The 16,139-nt window shown below is 41.2% G+C and overlaps 1 protein-coding gene across 1 annotated transcript in view; it reads left to right on the top strand.

Moving 5' to 3' along the window:
• GPC1 (glypican 1) overlaps positions 1–16,139 on the top strand; it is a 315,639-nt gene that overhangs the window by 26,875 nt on the left and 272,625 nt on the right. The window lies entirely within an intron of this gene.

Below are 16,139 nucleotides of genomic sequence, written 5' to 3'. Positions count from 1 at the left end.
TAATAGGTGATATTAATATTTTGTAAGGACAGTATTCTCAGAAGTAGCAAAACTTGTATGAATGTATTTAATGGCTCGGGTCAGTAGCAAGTTTCCAAATATGCAGATATTTGAAGTGTCCCTTTTCTCAAAAAATGGGTAAACACATTAAAAACATTTAGATGCCTTGCAGTCTCCATAATGATGAAGTACATGCTACCCTTTTTTCTTTCTTTCTTTTTTTAATGCTGAAATGTCTGTATTCTTCATACTGGAAAAAGAATACATCTGATCTAATGTCTACCTTAAGTATGGAGTAACAGGTTAACCTAACTGAACAGAGAATACTAATACTAATAGCAATCTAAGTACATGCCTGTCTAAATTAAATATATCACCAAATATTTATTTCATCATCTTAATAGAAATTATAAATGCTAGAAAAAAGGGTAAAAATAATGATAAAAATTATTATAATGAATAAAATTACTGGAAATTAGGACTGGAGATGAGATCCATTAAAATCAAGACATAATATTCTCCCACAGGTACTAACAATATTTAGAAGAAGCCCCAAAGGCAATAGTTACATCACTAAACTCTTCAGATATTTTCATGGTTTGCCAAATGCAGGAAAAACCCCAAACTAGAGAACATCAGCAGGGTGTGAGACACCCTTAACTGCTAACTAAATACTGATATGAACAACACTGACAGTGCAATAATATTATCCTTACAAGACAATCTTTTAAGTTGTTTATGGTCTATGCCATCAGACTGACAACTGACATTGTGAGCATTGGACACCACCTTCTTGAACTTGCAAAATGTATTCTGTAATTTGTACTCCTGATACTTAGGATTCATCAGCAGCTGAGATCTGAGAGTGGTCAGCCTGTTCAGTAATGATGTCCACACAAATCGTATCACACTTGGATGTCAGGGCTCGTTGAATGTCCTGCTGCTACAGATAATTCATTTTCAGGCCTGAGCTCTGAGAAATGTGCAACACGTGATAAAAAAAGTTAAAAAATACTCTGTAATCTGCTACTTCTGAGACAAAAGGGAGTTCTTTAACACATATTAAGCGGTCATTCCCAGGAGCCAAGCTGTGACAGCTATAAGCCCATGTGCATTGCTTACAGCTTAGCACTATAATGATGGCTTATTGATATTTATATCGCATCTTAAAGCATCAAGTTCTTCACATTATTTACAATATATATACCTCTACAGCTCCATCCAATCGTTTTCAGATATAACTGGATGCACTGTGGAAACAAAACCTGGTTTCACATATGCGTGCAGGGAAATTAGACTTTTAGTTGCCTATTTTGGGGGCCTAACAGCCAATTCACACTAGCAGATCTTTATAGCTGCCATATATCCTATTATGCTTGGATGTGGCTTATTTTTAACTTCTTCAGAGCTGAGCCAGGCAGATTTTGGGCAAGTGTAGCCTGTGTTCAGATTTTGAAAACGTTTGCCAGAAGCAGAAGACAGAACAACCTGCATGCAAAGTCCTGGGAAGACGTGAGCTTGGTTGGCCAGGGTGGGAAGTTAGAACATGGCAGTGAATGCTGGCGGGAAGTTGGAGCTTGGATGAGGGACAGCAGAGGCCACAAAATCAATAGTCATGTCAGCATAAGTAGAACGGCTGGGACCCCAGCAGGGCTTGTGGCAAGTGGGGAGTCTGGCTGGGTATAGATGGAGCCATAAAGAGTGAAGAAATTAAAGTGAAAGGGCATTATGGGTGGGTACAAAGCCAGATGAGAAGGTGTTTGGGGGAGAGGGGAGTGGGAGATGTGGGACAGAAGCAATGAGGAGCTCAGGTGTGCGGGATATGGGAGGCTTTGGGGTAGACAACTGAAAGTCCAGAAGTATTGACAAAAAGGATGGAGGTGGGCTTGGGCTGGAGTAGATTTGGGACAAGAGCTCGGGAAACAGGAGTTCTGCAGTGGGAGAGCGGAGGAGCTGCAGGGCTTGGGAGACAAGCTCCCAGTGCGAGAGGTCTGGGTGCTGTGGGTTGTGATGCAACTGTAGGACACGAGGGTTGTAGGTATCACAGACTCGCTCCATCTGGGCATCTTTAACAGGGATGCTGGCTTGGGAGCAGGCACAGTTCTCCCTTCCACCCATTCCCCATGTTGCCTTCCCTGCCTGACGCATGGTCAGAGCGTGTGAACTCAAGCCCCAGAGTCTGCCTTTAGGTTAGAATTGTGCTATTTCAACATGCAGGCTTTTGTTCGACTTTAGGGGCTATTCTTATACATAGGCCCATCAGGTTAATATGTAGTCCTTTACATCCACATTTCATTTTCTCTGAACAACTGAGAAAACTGAGTTAATTCACTTTAGCCCTTGGCTGCCTAAAGCTTTCAGGTGCAGTATAAAATAACAGCATAAATAGAGCTTTACTTTTATTAGGAATTGCAAGCTGAATTTACAAAATAGTGATGGGAACTTGAAAGCTTTCTCTTTTATCAGTGGGAAAATGTGTTTTTTCAGTCCAGGAAGCATGTATTTTGAATTGAGGGAGACAAAAAAAAAAGTTTAAATAAAGCTTTTTTGGATGTAAAGAAAACACAAAGCAATTCTCTTTGTAACATCCTGCTTATAAAACACCTGACATGAAACATTGAATGGCAACTAGAAGACAAGGTATGCAGAAAAATGAATTCATTTTCTCTTCCCCTTCCTGTCACTTTAGACTGTTGAGTCAAAATCCGGCCCCAGATCAGAGGTTAGATCAGAGAGGGATTTAGGTGCCTGACTGCCGCTGAGCTGCTGAAATCCAAAATGAAGCGTACTCTGACTGGGTGCTGAAGCTGTCTCTCAGCACTTGCAGATGTGTGTTGTTTTGACAATTTTGGGGGTAGGTAGGCACGTCTCTCGCATTTAATCCTTGCCAGGCTTCACACACTGAGAGTCTGTCTCCCTTTTCTCAAAGTATCTCGAGCCTCAGAGCAAATCTAGTGGTTTGGTCTCAGCACAAATACAGCTGACAAAAGAGATAATACTGTTTGTTCCCTGTTATCCAGCAATTTAGCAGTCAGGGCATTTGGTTAGGATGCAGGAGACCTGGATTCAGTTATTGCTTTTGTTGTGCCACATGAATTTGTAAGTTTGGGCTACCCTGGGCTGTGTGAGGACCCTCAAGTCCTTCCACTCAAGCTGTTCCACTTTGCCTGACGTAATTAAATATTAATTGGGCCACACTGAGAGAGTAAACTACTTTTTATAGCCTGGCAACTAGGCCGCTCACCCAGGAGAAGAAAATCTCAAGTCCTAGCAATCATATTTTACAACTAGAAGCATAAAGCTATATTTAGGCATGTGAATGTTATTTAGTTGTTGTCTGTTTAAACTTCACTATGCTAAGCCCTTTTGAGGACCAATCCACCTTATTTGGATGCCTAATGTAAGGACATATGCATTGAAACTTATGGCCCCATTTAAAAAAAAAAACAAAACCACCCTACACCTTTCAGCTGACTTTGAAGAATCTGAGAACAAGGTTCAACTCAGTCTGCTGTAGGAGATGAGTTGCTTTGGACCTTTTTCAAGAAAATACAGTGAGTTGCTATAAATCACTGCCTTAGTTACCCAGTTTGAAACAAGAGGGCTGCTATTTCTGGAAGCCTTGTTGGGAGCACTTACGTTTCCAGACAAACCTTTTCTTTCATAAACTTCAACAAATAAAAAAATCATAGTTTCTTGTAAGATTCAAGCCTACATTTCCAGCTAGTATAAGTAACTGTCTGGTGGATTAAGGTAGACTTTCCAAGGTGGACGCTTGTGCCAGGCATTGGTAGAGCTTAACCCACAAGCCGCAAAACACACAGAAACCCCTTGTCCTGGTGTAACACCACAGCCGTCTCTGGAGTTGTGTTTGGGAGGAGTTTGTATCGCATGTGAATGCCTTCTGTCTTGTCTCCTGTGCGCGTGTGATGAAGCAGCATGAGCTGGCACAGGTAGTTGCAATGTTTGGGTTTATTACGGTTAAATCACATGCCTGTTGAGCACATACTTTTGATTCCTTGCAAGCTGCAAGCACAAGCTTTAGCTTTACAGAGGCTAGGTTCCATGGGCAGACACAGCGAGCACTCCTGCAGTACTTCATACCTCTACTATTTCAATGTCGTATAGGATGAGATGACACCTTTGCCTTTTTTAGTGACCCAGGAGCGTGAAGGTGTTAGGAGGTGACTGGCCTGGTGCAGCTGGAGAGACTGGCTCACACGTAGGGACCTCCGCCTTCATAGTAGGAATAGGTGCTCTGGGCACGCACCGTGTAATTTGAATTCAGGCTGCGAAAGAGCAACTGGCCCTGTACAGGGCTCCCAAACACCCTACTGTGGGACTGACCAGCCAACAGGGTTTTTTTCATAGTTTAAATAATTCGAACCAGCAATGTTGAATAATAAATGATTTTAAACATTTCATAAAATTTAGTTAGTAAACATTAATTTTTTTTAACTTTCAACATCTTTTATCTCCAAAGCATTTATATTCACTGGTTTGCTCTAAAAGCACAATATCAATGATCTCTTCACTGAAAAATACTTTTAACTCAAATGAAATACATAAAAACATAACTCCTTTAGTTATCCTAAGATGCTCACAGTAGATGATAGTAGATAATATTTTTGTTTGTGAAATTAGATGCTACAATGTCTGCCTGTCTTTTTAAATTGAAAAACTGTGATCCTTGAAAGGGAGGGGATCTTGTTCTTCACTCTCAAAAATTAACTGGTGTTCATACATGATTTCTAGGCTTTTTCAAGCATTCTGTGAATGTATCGTGCACTTCAGATTTCTCATGATAAAAATCTGACAGTAAAAATAATGCTTAGTCCAAGTTATTCTTAGTATTTGAGAAATGTACAGACCAGAATCAAATGAGATGTTAATTTTATGATTTATCTCTTTAATAAAATGTACTGTATTTTAATAGAATTAGGGAAGGCCTTTGCAGATGGACAAAATTACATGTCCAGTTTTTTTTTTTTTCTTCTGCTACAGAGGTTCTTCATTAAAGATTCACAACAAGATGTACCTGAATAATTTACATTGCCTTAATTCACTGGGCACGATAGTTAAGGTAAAAAAAACTACAGTCATTCAGGCAACAGAAAGAATATGTTCCAGAAAAAGAGCTTTATTAAAGCCACTCTCTTTGAATAGCAGACTGTGTGTGTGTGTATGTATCTACATTTTAATGTTGGCTCATACTTATCTGTTCTCTGTAGGTGGTTTCCAGTTTTAAGATGCTAGATTGATAGTGGAATTATTTGCTGTTTAATAAACTCTGGACCATTTCCACTCAAGTCAGTGGAAAAAGAGCCTTTGGTATTTTACATCCTTGCCTCATGTTAAAATGAAGGGTCACAGAGGAATGTACTCTTGACCCTGAAGGAGAGAAGCCTATACATTTTCTCGGCGATTCGCACAGTGATTCATGACAACGCGAAGTACTTAATACAATATGGTTTTCAGACAGTCATATAATAAAATATATAGCTCATAATCTTCAGCTCTATAAACATAGGTCACTACCTCGTGGGAACTGCAATGATTTAAGTCTGTGAAAATACTGCTGTATGTTGTAGATCTGACAAAGCCCTTACTAGGACTTTTTCCAGAAGACAGTCCCCATCCACAGAAGTGAAAAGCTTAAAGAGTGAGATTATCCATAGAATTGCATCCAAATAGTGGAAGACAGTTTTGAAACCCCACGTGAAAGCTCACTGCATGGTTTACAGCTAACATGGATGTATGGATGATAGTGTACATGCATGCATGCTCAGCCATTGACTTCTTTGCAAATCTGGTCATCAAAATGCTGGCTGCTCCAAAAAAAAAGCGGAGACCAATGCTGAAATCTGAAATTTTAAATTGAGACCTTAAAAATTAAACTTTATGATGCCTAATTGCTTTCCAAGCTTAGAGGTATGGAAACAAGACTGGAAACTTCTGTCTATGCTAAAGTTTTGTGATTTTCCCACAAAATGAACACTTTAATGTTGTAGCCCATGCTTCCAGGTGCAATCATGTCTACAAAGTATATTTGTCAAAGTTGATATTTGATATTCAATGTGAAAACAGTGGCTAGCACAATCTCTTTAAAGCCAGTGAAATCATTAAATAAATGCCTTGACAGACAGCAATATCTGTGCAGATGTAATCTTCATTGAAGTACATGGGAATATGTTGACATATTCCAAAAAAGAGTGATAGTATTTTGCCTAAGATATGAGCTTCTAAATAAAAGTATAGCAAACTTGTTATTGGTGTAACAGTTTTGTTGTCCACTTCATACTGCTGATATGTGAATATAGCCACATGCAAAATCCACACAGGAACAGGTTTCTCTTTAGCAAAATTCTAATGATATTGTGAATACGTCTACAGAAAATATTACAGCATTGAATGAAGGCTAAATTCTGTTTATATTATGTTAGTTCAAGTGTTATGTCTCAGATAAGCAAAGCTTATTAAAAATATCCTTTGTTAACTCCATCAGAATAATTATAGAAGAAAACAATAAATATTACATTGTAATTTCTCTGAAAAGTAATAACCCAGAACTTTGTCTGACATCTAAATTAGATTATTGCAAGAAATTGCAAATGAATTAAAGTCAACCCTTCAGACTTCCTACTCTGAAAAGCTTGAAACAAAAAATTTCTCTTTTGTAAGTCACAGGTGCTTTGAAGACTGGTAAAAGCTTCAGTCCATCTCCCATGTTCTTTAGGTCCTTTCAGCTTTCCAAAAAATAGGTTTTGGATTTCCAGAAGATGAACCTCAGATTCTTCATCCCATTGGATGTGGAACTGAATCAGCTAAAATCCCTGTCTTCCTGCCCTACCCCCCCCCACCCCCCATGTAACTTCTATGTCAGTGTATTTTGGAAGGAAATAATGTGCCAAATCCATAGTGGCTGAAATTGTTCTCTTCCATTGACTCATGTGAAATATTCCTCTTTAAAGTGGAAGGTCAAGGCCAACGTCTTCACAACTCAGTACCTCAATACTATATTTGTGATGCTTAGGGCTGAGTCCACAAACAGGACTTAAACCCCATAAATCTGGGTGCAGGAGCTTGCAAACAATGTGCCTATGTTCCTTGTGCAATGTGTGGAGAGACACTGGGCAGCAGGGTTTGTAGGCAAAATTTTATTTTATATGTACCAAATAAATTGATATAGTTGACCAGCGGGCAAGTCATGCAACCTCTTCTTCTGCAGGATATCACAGCTGGATTCAGAGAAGTCTGCTGTGAATGTAGCCATAGGAAATGCCAAATCCAGGAGCATTTGCTGAACAGGGGCTGCCTCCTGAATGGGAGTGAGTGAGCATTTTGCCACCTCCCCAGTATTGCATGCCTCCTGCTGAGCTACCACGTTCATGCTGGCACCATTCATCTGTTCCCAAATCAAGCATCCTGCTCTTCAAAATTGCTGAGCATCCAAAAATTCTCACTCATCACAGTGGGAGCTGTGGGATAAGTGGTCTGGAAAATCAAGTGATATGTCTCTACTTGAAATAGTATCTCAGGAACTAGTTTTGAAATGCTAGTATGAAATCCTTTTCTTTCTCCTTGAATGTGTCTGAAGCGCTCATCAATATAGGAACTTCTGATTCAATTGATCAGCGTACGGACAATAATCCTACTCAGAGCACTGTGTAAATCTTCCAGTGGACTGCTCCTCAGTCAGAAAGTAAAGGTATGCAGTGAAATAAAGGTAGTCTACAGGAACACATTGGTGTTTTTTATTCACAAGTCTCTAATGGGAACAGTTTCTTATCAATTCACTTGCCTTCCCAGCAGCCTGCTGCTGGATTGGCAGCCTGTTGGAAGACATCTCATAGCAAACAGAAACACTTACAGCAATGGCCACAGGCCTCAGCGGTCTGGCTGGTGTTCCAGGGTTTCCCCACTCCTGGCTGCAGGACTGGCATCTTGAAAACTGTCGCCAAGGCATGACTTAGGAAAACCCTCCTCAGTGTGCTAGTCAATGATATGTTTGGAGTTTTCATCAATTCAGATCTCTTTCTGTGGTAAAACTTAAGGATTATTTAAATAGGAGAATTAACTTTTTTCCAATAACATTGTGTCTGTGTGTTTGTTTTAATGCAGTGGGAATTCTGAGCTCCTGTGAGCTGTAGGCCCGTTTCTTGTGCTTTCTCCAGCAAGTTATGATTGCTGTTGCTGTAATTGCTTGCTTCTGCAGACAAAGAGTTGATCTTCCTTCCATTCTCCCACTAACCAAGAAAAGTCTCTCCCGTCTGTTAGCAGCAGAGAATGCCATTTCTCCCACTTCCTGGCTTTTCTGGCAACTGCAGGCAAATGACTGTCCCGCTAATAGTCCCTCTGTTCGAGAGATTAGTGCTTTAAGCATGTGAAAACAATATTTCTCAAGTTATTTTGATGGAGTTTTATTTGTCAAATTTATGGAAATCTTAACCAAGTCAGATGCTGTGACACTCCTTCCAGAATCTTCTTTAACTGGTTCCAGTGAAGAAGCTACAATTTGCTTACCACCCATAGTGTTCTTTCTCCCTATGCATCCTTGCTGGTATTTTACCCTTCCACCCACCCAATACCAAACATGCTGTAGATAAAAATATTTTTTTGATCTTTCTTCTGTGATACAGCTATCTTAATCTATTAGAAAAAAGATTAACTACTAGTATATATCTGACCTGCAGCACAATTACATAGTGCCAGAGGTGACTTTGGCAAGGAAATGTTAGGAAGTTCTCCTTCTTAACCATTTAAACCTAAACTTTTCGTGCCTAAGGGCCAGAAACAAATGGGCATTAACCAAATATAAATTCTGGAGAGTAGAAGGAAGTTTTCACCATAAATGTAGTGAGTTTTGGGGCAGCTCCCAGTAGGACTAATTAGGGGGATCTAATTGTCAGGTGGAAAGAGATCACTTCATGAACAACATTATATGACGTGGTTGTCTGCAGAAGTGGGCTAGACACGATGATGCTTGGTGATAATGGCAGTTCTGTTCTGCGAAGTCTCTGTCGATGGAGAGGTACTATGACAACAGCCTCTAAAAGCCATATTGCTTAACTGGCTTACATGCTTAACTCCGAGGAAGATTTATGGGGAGGGTGGTGAGGAGAAAAGGTGACTGTGATTACAGTTACTACTGTGGATTCCTGTGTGTGCATTTGGGCTTGTCTGGGAAGACAACAGGTACACCTCTAACATTAAGTGTGCCAGTAGCTTTTTTGAAAGCAAAATCCAAACCCTCTGGAAATCAGTTGTATCCTTTAAGTTTATGTGAACACCCAGGAGCTCTGTTCAAACTTATCAGAAAGCAAGCAATATCCTTAGGGGAAAGAGTTGCAGGAGAAGAGAAACACCGAGGACAACAGCAGTGAGCACAGCAAACTATGCTCCATCCTCCCATGCATCGTCTCCCTGGAGTACGTGATGCCAGTCCCCTGTGGTGTTGAGTGATGAACAGTGACAGGCTGAGGAATGAGATGTCTTCCCGCGGCAGCAGAAAGATCAGGCCCTGTGCATAAAGACTAACACTGACACCCTCCCCAAAACAGGGCAGGCAAAGCAGTGAGGGGCTTCCTACAGGGAATAATGCTATGCGGAGACTAGAGGGAGCAGGTCATTAGCGCTAGCTGCGTAGTATATAATAGAAAAAAGCATTCACAAACATTTAATTAAAATGAACTTAATGGCTGGATTTAAGCTGTATTCCAAAAGTTAAATGCCAGTTACCAATGTGTTAAAATGCACAATAATCACTGCATAAATAAATACATTCATTGTTCTAATCTGTAACTATAGTAATGTTGCACATTCAGTACAATTGTGCTGGGGGCCCTAGCTTTCAACTGCTATTGCAAGAGCTGTCATCTATCAAATTTTCTTGTCATGTTCATATTTTTGCTATTGTTCACTGGTTAAGAAGGGAGAGGCTTTTCGTTTTCTGAGCAACTCTGGGAAGTAGGGAGATGGAGAAAGTAGAAGCCAAAATTTTAACGTTCTAGTTGATAATCCTTATTAGGCTAAAAAGACAAATCTCCGGATTTTTCAGTTTGGGAAGTTAATTTAGACTCTAGAGTTTTGATTTTAAAAGGAAAGCAAAACCATTTGGATTCATTGTGGAGCCCACTGCAGGCTACAAGGCTTTGCAGGAATTCCTTCATGTTTGTTGGTACTGCAGAAACCACCTTAGTAGACCAGATGTCATGTCTGTCCAGTCTGGCATCTTGTCTCCAAGAGGGGCTAACACTGTATGTGTCAGAAGATACATGTGCTATACTTTGTTAAAAAGATTTAATTCTCAAGGTACAGCGTAAGTTACATGAAACTTATCTGCAGATGTTCTGAGGGTGTTACCATACAGAACTGAATTTTTAAAGGGAAGACATCAAAATTTTTATGAAATATTTTATCAGAAAAAGCCACATTTAAGAAAGCAATTCAATGAATAAGCACTTCTGAATGAAGCCCTGAACTCCATAAACAATGTTAAAGCTGCCAAAATTCTTGGACAGTGCTGAGGAGTCCTCCCTGCTTGCCAGCCTCTTACATTAGGCACACATTTTTGCAAGGTTTCGTTCTTCCTTTGGGATGTAAAATTTATTATGAAGTTAAATCGCTGTGAAACATTACATTATCAAAACTTTAATGAATTGCTTCCTGTTACTCATTAACCTTGCAGGTTTCTCTTTAACTCTGAACTAAGCACTAGGCACAAAACTGTTCTGTTGATTCAAGATGCTGTTACATCTTGACATGGATGAAAATTAACCTGGTAAGACCCAATTGGGTCAGAAAATGTTCCAGCTTTTAATCCAGTGAACCTTCAGTGAGAAACTCTCCTGTGAGCATCAAGCAATAAATGATAATGAATAAAATGTTCACTGGAAAAAAAATCCGCAAGAAATGAGTGACTTGAAGTACATAACATGAAATATTGAAGAAATGTAAAGCCACATTAGCAAATGTTTTCCTTCGGTGCCTGAGTGGTATGTCTCTGGCTGAGACGCTTTCCCCTAGGAATCTACCAAGATCATCCCCATGAATGTACGGTGCCACTGCTGAGGCTGGGGTCCTACTTCAGTGCTGGGAATCACCCCGTCTCTTCCCCTTCCCACCACCACTGCCTATGGACCACTGACCATACTGGGGAATTAGGCTCTGAATAACACATAGGTAACCTGAAGCTGACTCTGTCAGCACCTCCCATCCCATCCTCCCACATTCACTATGCTCAGGGAAGGAGTGTTGTTTGTTTGGGGGCCCCACACCCCAAAGACAAAGCTGTCCCAGAAAGCAGTTGGGAATGTTCAGAAATAGACCCAGCTGCAGGGAAAACTAGAAGAAGAAGTGGGCCTGAGTGATGGCTACCTATCCCAAAGTAGAGATTTAGTTTTTTAAAGCATATTGGTGCGAGAACTCTGCCAGACATAGGTACAAGAAGAGTGAGTTAGCACATTTTATGGGTCCGGAAAAAAATGGGGTCCCTTAGCTCTTTTGGCTATGTGTGCTCCTTCAGCACATCTTTCAGCTGCACTCCTTGTGTTTTGTTTCTTCCTGTGCTTATTTAAGTATTTGCTGATACACTCTTTGAAATGAATTTGAGAAATGGGCTGAAGACACCATATATCGTACATGTTCGTCTTTGACACAAATGAACAGCATGTTTGACATACAGATACACTTCATGCGCTCTAATCTGAGTAATTTCCTGTATTCTAATTCTTAAATGGCAAAAGATCTGATGGAGGTCATTTCAGCCTCTAAGCATTGCCTGTTAAATTGGGGACAGAAGGGAGGATAACATAAACAGTGTTCATCTGTGCATGAAAAGGTCACTTAGAGAAATAGAGAGTCAAAGGCTTTATCTCAATTTAAGAATTGTTCTATTACTGAGTTCTTAAAAAGAAAGAGCATAAATGGGCATGCCAGTTAACCAAGCTTGAGAACCCCGGCGGTCACCTTACCTGCACACATCCTCCTGGGAGAAACGTGGCACTGAGCTGTGGCCACTGGCACCACCCTCCAGCACACGCCTGTGTTTCCCGCTCTGCAGTGCGCTTTCTAGCCCCGGATCCCTGGGGGTGCTCTGAGCAGGTAAAATGAGAGAGGGGAACGTGACAGTATGTTATCCCCAGCCACTCCTGAGGTGTGTACCTGAGAGCAGTCAGTTGGGGAGGTGGGAATGAAGATTCTGATCATGTGTAGTTCCAAAGTGCCTTGTAATTGATTGTGAGCGAGGCTGCGAGAGCGTCCCAAATCCAATTCCAGTTACTGCACTGTGCCCATCTAAATCCCCCCGACATGTTTTTTGGGTATTGTGCTCCCTTATAGATTCTCCATAAAGTGCCAGGCAGGGCTGCTGTGTGCAGTTAAATTATTGCTGTACTGTAACACAGAAACTGCCTGTGCACAGCAATATACTACTCTATACAGAGTTTGTTTTTTAACAAGAGAGGTTGTCTACATTTTTATGACCGTATATGGGTGCCAGGTCTGGGCATCTTCATTAATTTTACTCTGTCTTCTACTGAAGATACCATATATTGCATTTATTTGTTGTCCATTGTGATTGATTGTAACTGTGACTCGAAGTGATGTAGATATTTTTTTATTTTAATTCTGTGCAAGTCTTCATCCAAGAGCAGATTAGTTTTGAAGAACAGGTGTGCTGGAAGTGAAGCACTTGAATTTTAGGAGATTGGGAAATGGTGCTTTATTGTCTGAGCACTTCCGTGCCTCTCCTCATCTCCACCTCGGCAGCATGCTTCTACTTTAAGGCTCGTCAGCATCATAACAAATTTGTATCCTCATGTCTTGCTCCAGATCAGTTTCTTTCCAGTTACTGATATTGATCTGATAAGTGCTGAGGAGAGATTTCAGAGTGCTATTACAGCATCATAGTGACTGGCTGTTTTGAAATCTTTTGTCCTGTCTTAGATGAGGAAGATTTCACCGAAGTAGATATCATGTTATCGTATTTATAGATATAGAAACATATTATATATTATGTTGTCGTAATTGGTTGTGGCTAATCAACAAAAGCCACCATATAGGCTTTAATCTAGGCCAGGAAAGAAAAGACCTCATCTGGCAGGAAGAAAACAATGAAATTCCTCAGGATATCCTTGAGAAAGCAAGAAGAAAGGACCAAATGAAGAAGCTGAACAGCTTTAATCAAATTCAGTATTACTCCTTTGGTTTATTCAAGACTTTGCAAGTGACTATCCAGGCTTAATGGCATTCACTGACTTTATGACAACAGGGGATGCTCCACAGACAGAAAGGGGAATTACAAGTATGCAAGGTTAACTGAAACGATGCTGCTAGTAATAAGCCACTGGAACTAGACTGTCACTCATCCTCTCCTCCTGCTTCTGGATCCTGATTATCCTGTCAGTAGTTCATAGGCTTCTCCCATCAGCTTCAGTAAGAGGAAGGTGTGAAAAAGATGGACAAGATGGTCATATATTTAAATCAAATATACTAAATACTGTAAATATAGGGTGTGACGCCCCAGGTTATGTATATGTCATGGCATATCATTTTACTGCAAATGATACGACATGATGTAGGCTAATGCAATGTGAAATGACACAGCCTAACTACAAGTGCCATTTGATGCAGAAAGATGCATTTAAAGAGCAATGTGATGAATTCACCATGTATGATGACTTTTTAACAGGGTATCCAGCCTGCTTGTGCTTGGAGTTGTGAAGTTGTTGGACTCTCCTACTTTGGATTTCCTGAGGCTCTCTGCTTCACGACCACTAGCCTGTCTTGATCTGGCTTATGGCTGGAAGTTGGTGCTTCATCTCACTGGTCTGTGACAGGGTGACATGTTTCAACTGAGTGCCAGAAGCCACTTGTGATCCATTACCATAATTAAAGTTGGATGTACAGACTTTTTCCTGTGTAGTTTTTTTTTTCTTTCCTTGGTTTTTCAAGCTTTTGAAAAATAAGACAGTAGCTAATGTTTGCTGAGGGGTCATTCGCACTCCTTCCCAGCCAGAAATTTGTCTATCCATCTTCCTTCTACGCATCCCTTACATGTTTTCTTTCCATCCCATAACTGCAGGCAGCTGGGTTCTCCAAAAAGCAGCAGTGGAAACAGGGCAGAAGAGAGATGAAACAGCTTTGCATGCAGAGGTAGAGGCCATCTCATGGAGCACTTCTAGAAACACATAGGACCCCACACACAAAAAAAGAGAAGAAGTGTCCACAGGATTCTGAACTGTTTTACTTTAACAGCAGCGAAAAGCACACAAATTGTCACGTGCTACTTTGTAGTTAGCTGACTTCATTGCCAGGGTGTTTTTCTTGGTCTGGTACTTGGGGAGGAGAACTGCATGCACTGCAGATGTTCTGTCACGTCATGTCTCTCTTGGGCAACCATGGTAACTAAAAGGAAAAAGACCATAGTGACATGTCCCAAAACAAACTTAACCAAATTCTCTAAGGCCAAGTGAGAGCAGGATTCAAACTGGGTTTTTCTTCTGTGTATTTCGTTCGGGCCAATAGCTAGAACAAGACTCCCCATCACGTACGGGAAGGCTAAGCATATGGGCAGTTTGGCAGAAACTCAAGAGAGCAGAAGAATTAAGTGAATTTTTTTTTTTGGTGAAGGTTTGAGATCATTGTAAAAAGTTTTGGATTTGAGGTGGGTCAGTGGGGCTAATACAGAAGTCTTAACAGAGTTTTGGACACTGATAATTTTCTAAGTGCTAACAGCCAGACAGCTTGGAAGTGGAATACTTAGTGGTACATGCTAACTGTGAGATGTAAAAAAGTCTTAGAGTTCTGCTGCTGTATCCCCCCAAAACTGTTATATGTAAGTTTACATCTATGGAAGTTAAAAATGTAAGCACACGTTTGCCAAATGAATAGGAGCAAGCAAATTGCTATTCTGGGTCTGACTGACTGACTGAATATCCATTGTTTTCTGGTAGTTTTTAACCATCTGCTGTGATGTTTTCATGCAGTTACTGTTCGTCATATGAGTGCTGGTACATAATGACAATGACCTAGGCCAGAACAATAATGTTTAAGGAATCATATGGAGAAAGTCAAAAGTAATCCCTACCTTGAAAATTTGTGTAACAGGGCTGGAGACGCTGGCCACCACTCTGTATGCCTCCATCCTGCCCCTCTGCCTCCTGTGCTTAGGCCTGACACAGTGCAGAATCACAGACAAAGGTCTGCTTTTCCAGAACCTCTCAGAAAGCGTTATGCAGAGCTAAATAAACATCAGTGCTGGTTTTATATTAATTAACTGTATGTGGAAGAAAGGAATTTAATCCCTGTTGTCAGGGTCCAGCCTGGTTTCTGAAGCAATATAGCTACTTTTGGTCGGAACAACCGCCCTGTGGGAGCTTGGGGCAGCAACCCTGCCAGACCCAGCTGCCTGGCTCTCGTGTCCGCATGTAGAGCCAGCGTGCAGGTCCTAGCTGGGGGGTGCTGGGGAACGTGCTGTAGCTGGGACACATCTGGGTGTCTCTAGCTGAAGCCTAACTACATTCAGGCCTGAAGCAGAGCCAGTGGGAGCAGCAAGACTGAGCTGACTCTGAGAGCGCTCCCAGGGTGTCCTTGTGTCACTGTCTAGAGCACCGATGGTGAGCAAGAGAGCTGCCGACAGCGCTGACCTGAGCCTGGAAACTGAAGACATGTAGCTGTGTATAGTAGTATATCAAGGGAAAAGAAAAACAGAGACTGCCATTACAGGCAGTGCTTTGCCTTTCCTCTTTCAAATGTCTTTGGCTTTATCTATCACCTACCTGTAGGAAATGGGAGGCAATGAAGTCTTGGTGGTATTTTCATCACAGACCAGGTTTGTTTCTCAGAGGCTTTTCATTTCCAGTGATGGTCAGGAGAATGCTTCTGCCTGCTGTAGTGTGGGAGCAGCCCTGCAGCTCCCCACTGCAACTGGGTAGCGGGGACATGGTGTGGGTCTTTGGCCAACAGTGGAGGGGGGTTGAGAGGCCATGGCGGCTGGTCCTGTGGTCTCCCTTAGCTTGAGTGCCTAGGAGCTGCAACACTAGGCAGTAGTTTGAGTCTGACTTGCGTAATGGGCTTTTTGGCTTTGACTGTTGCTTCTAAGATGTTAAATTAAGCCTTTTTTTGTACTACCGATATGA

This window comes from Gymnogyps californianus, chromosome 10 (assembly GCF_018139145.2).
Source record: "Gymnogyps californianus isolate 813 chromosome 10, ASM1813914v2, whole genome shotgun sequence".
Lineage (NCBI taxonomy): Eukaryota > Metazoa > Chordata > Aves > Accipitriformes > Cathartidae > Gymnogyps > Gymnogyps californianus.
This window is presented reverse-complemented; position numbering and strand designations above follow the sequence as displayed.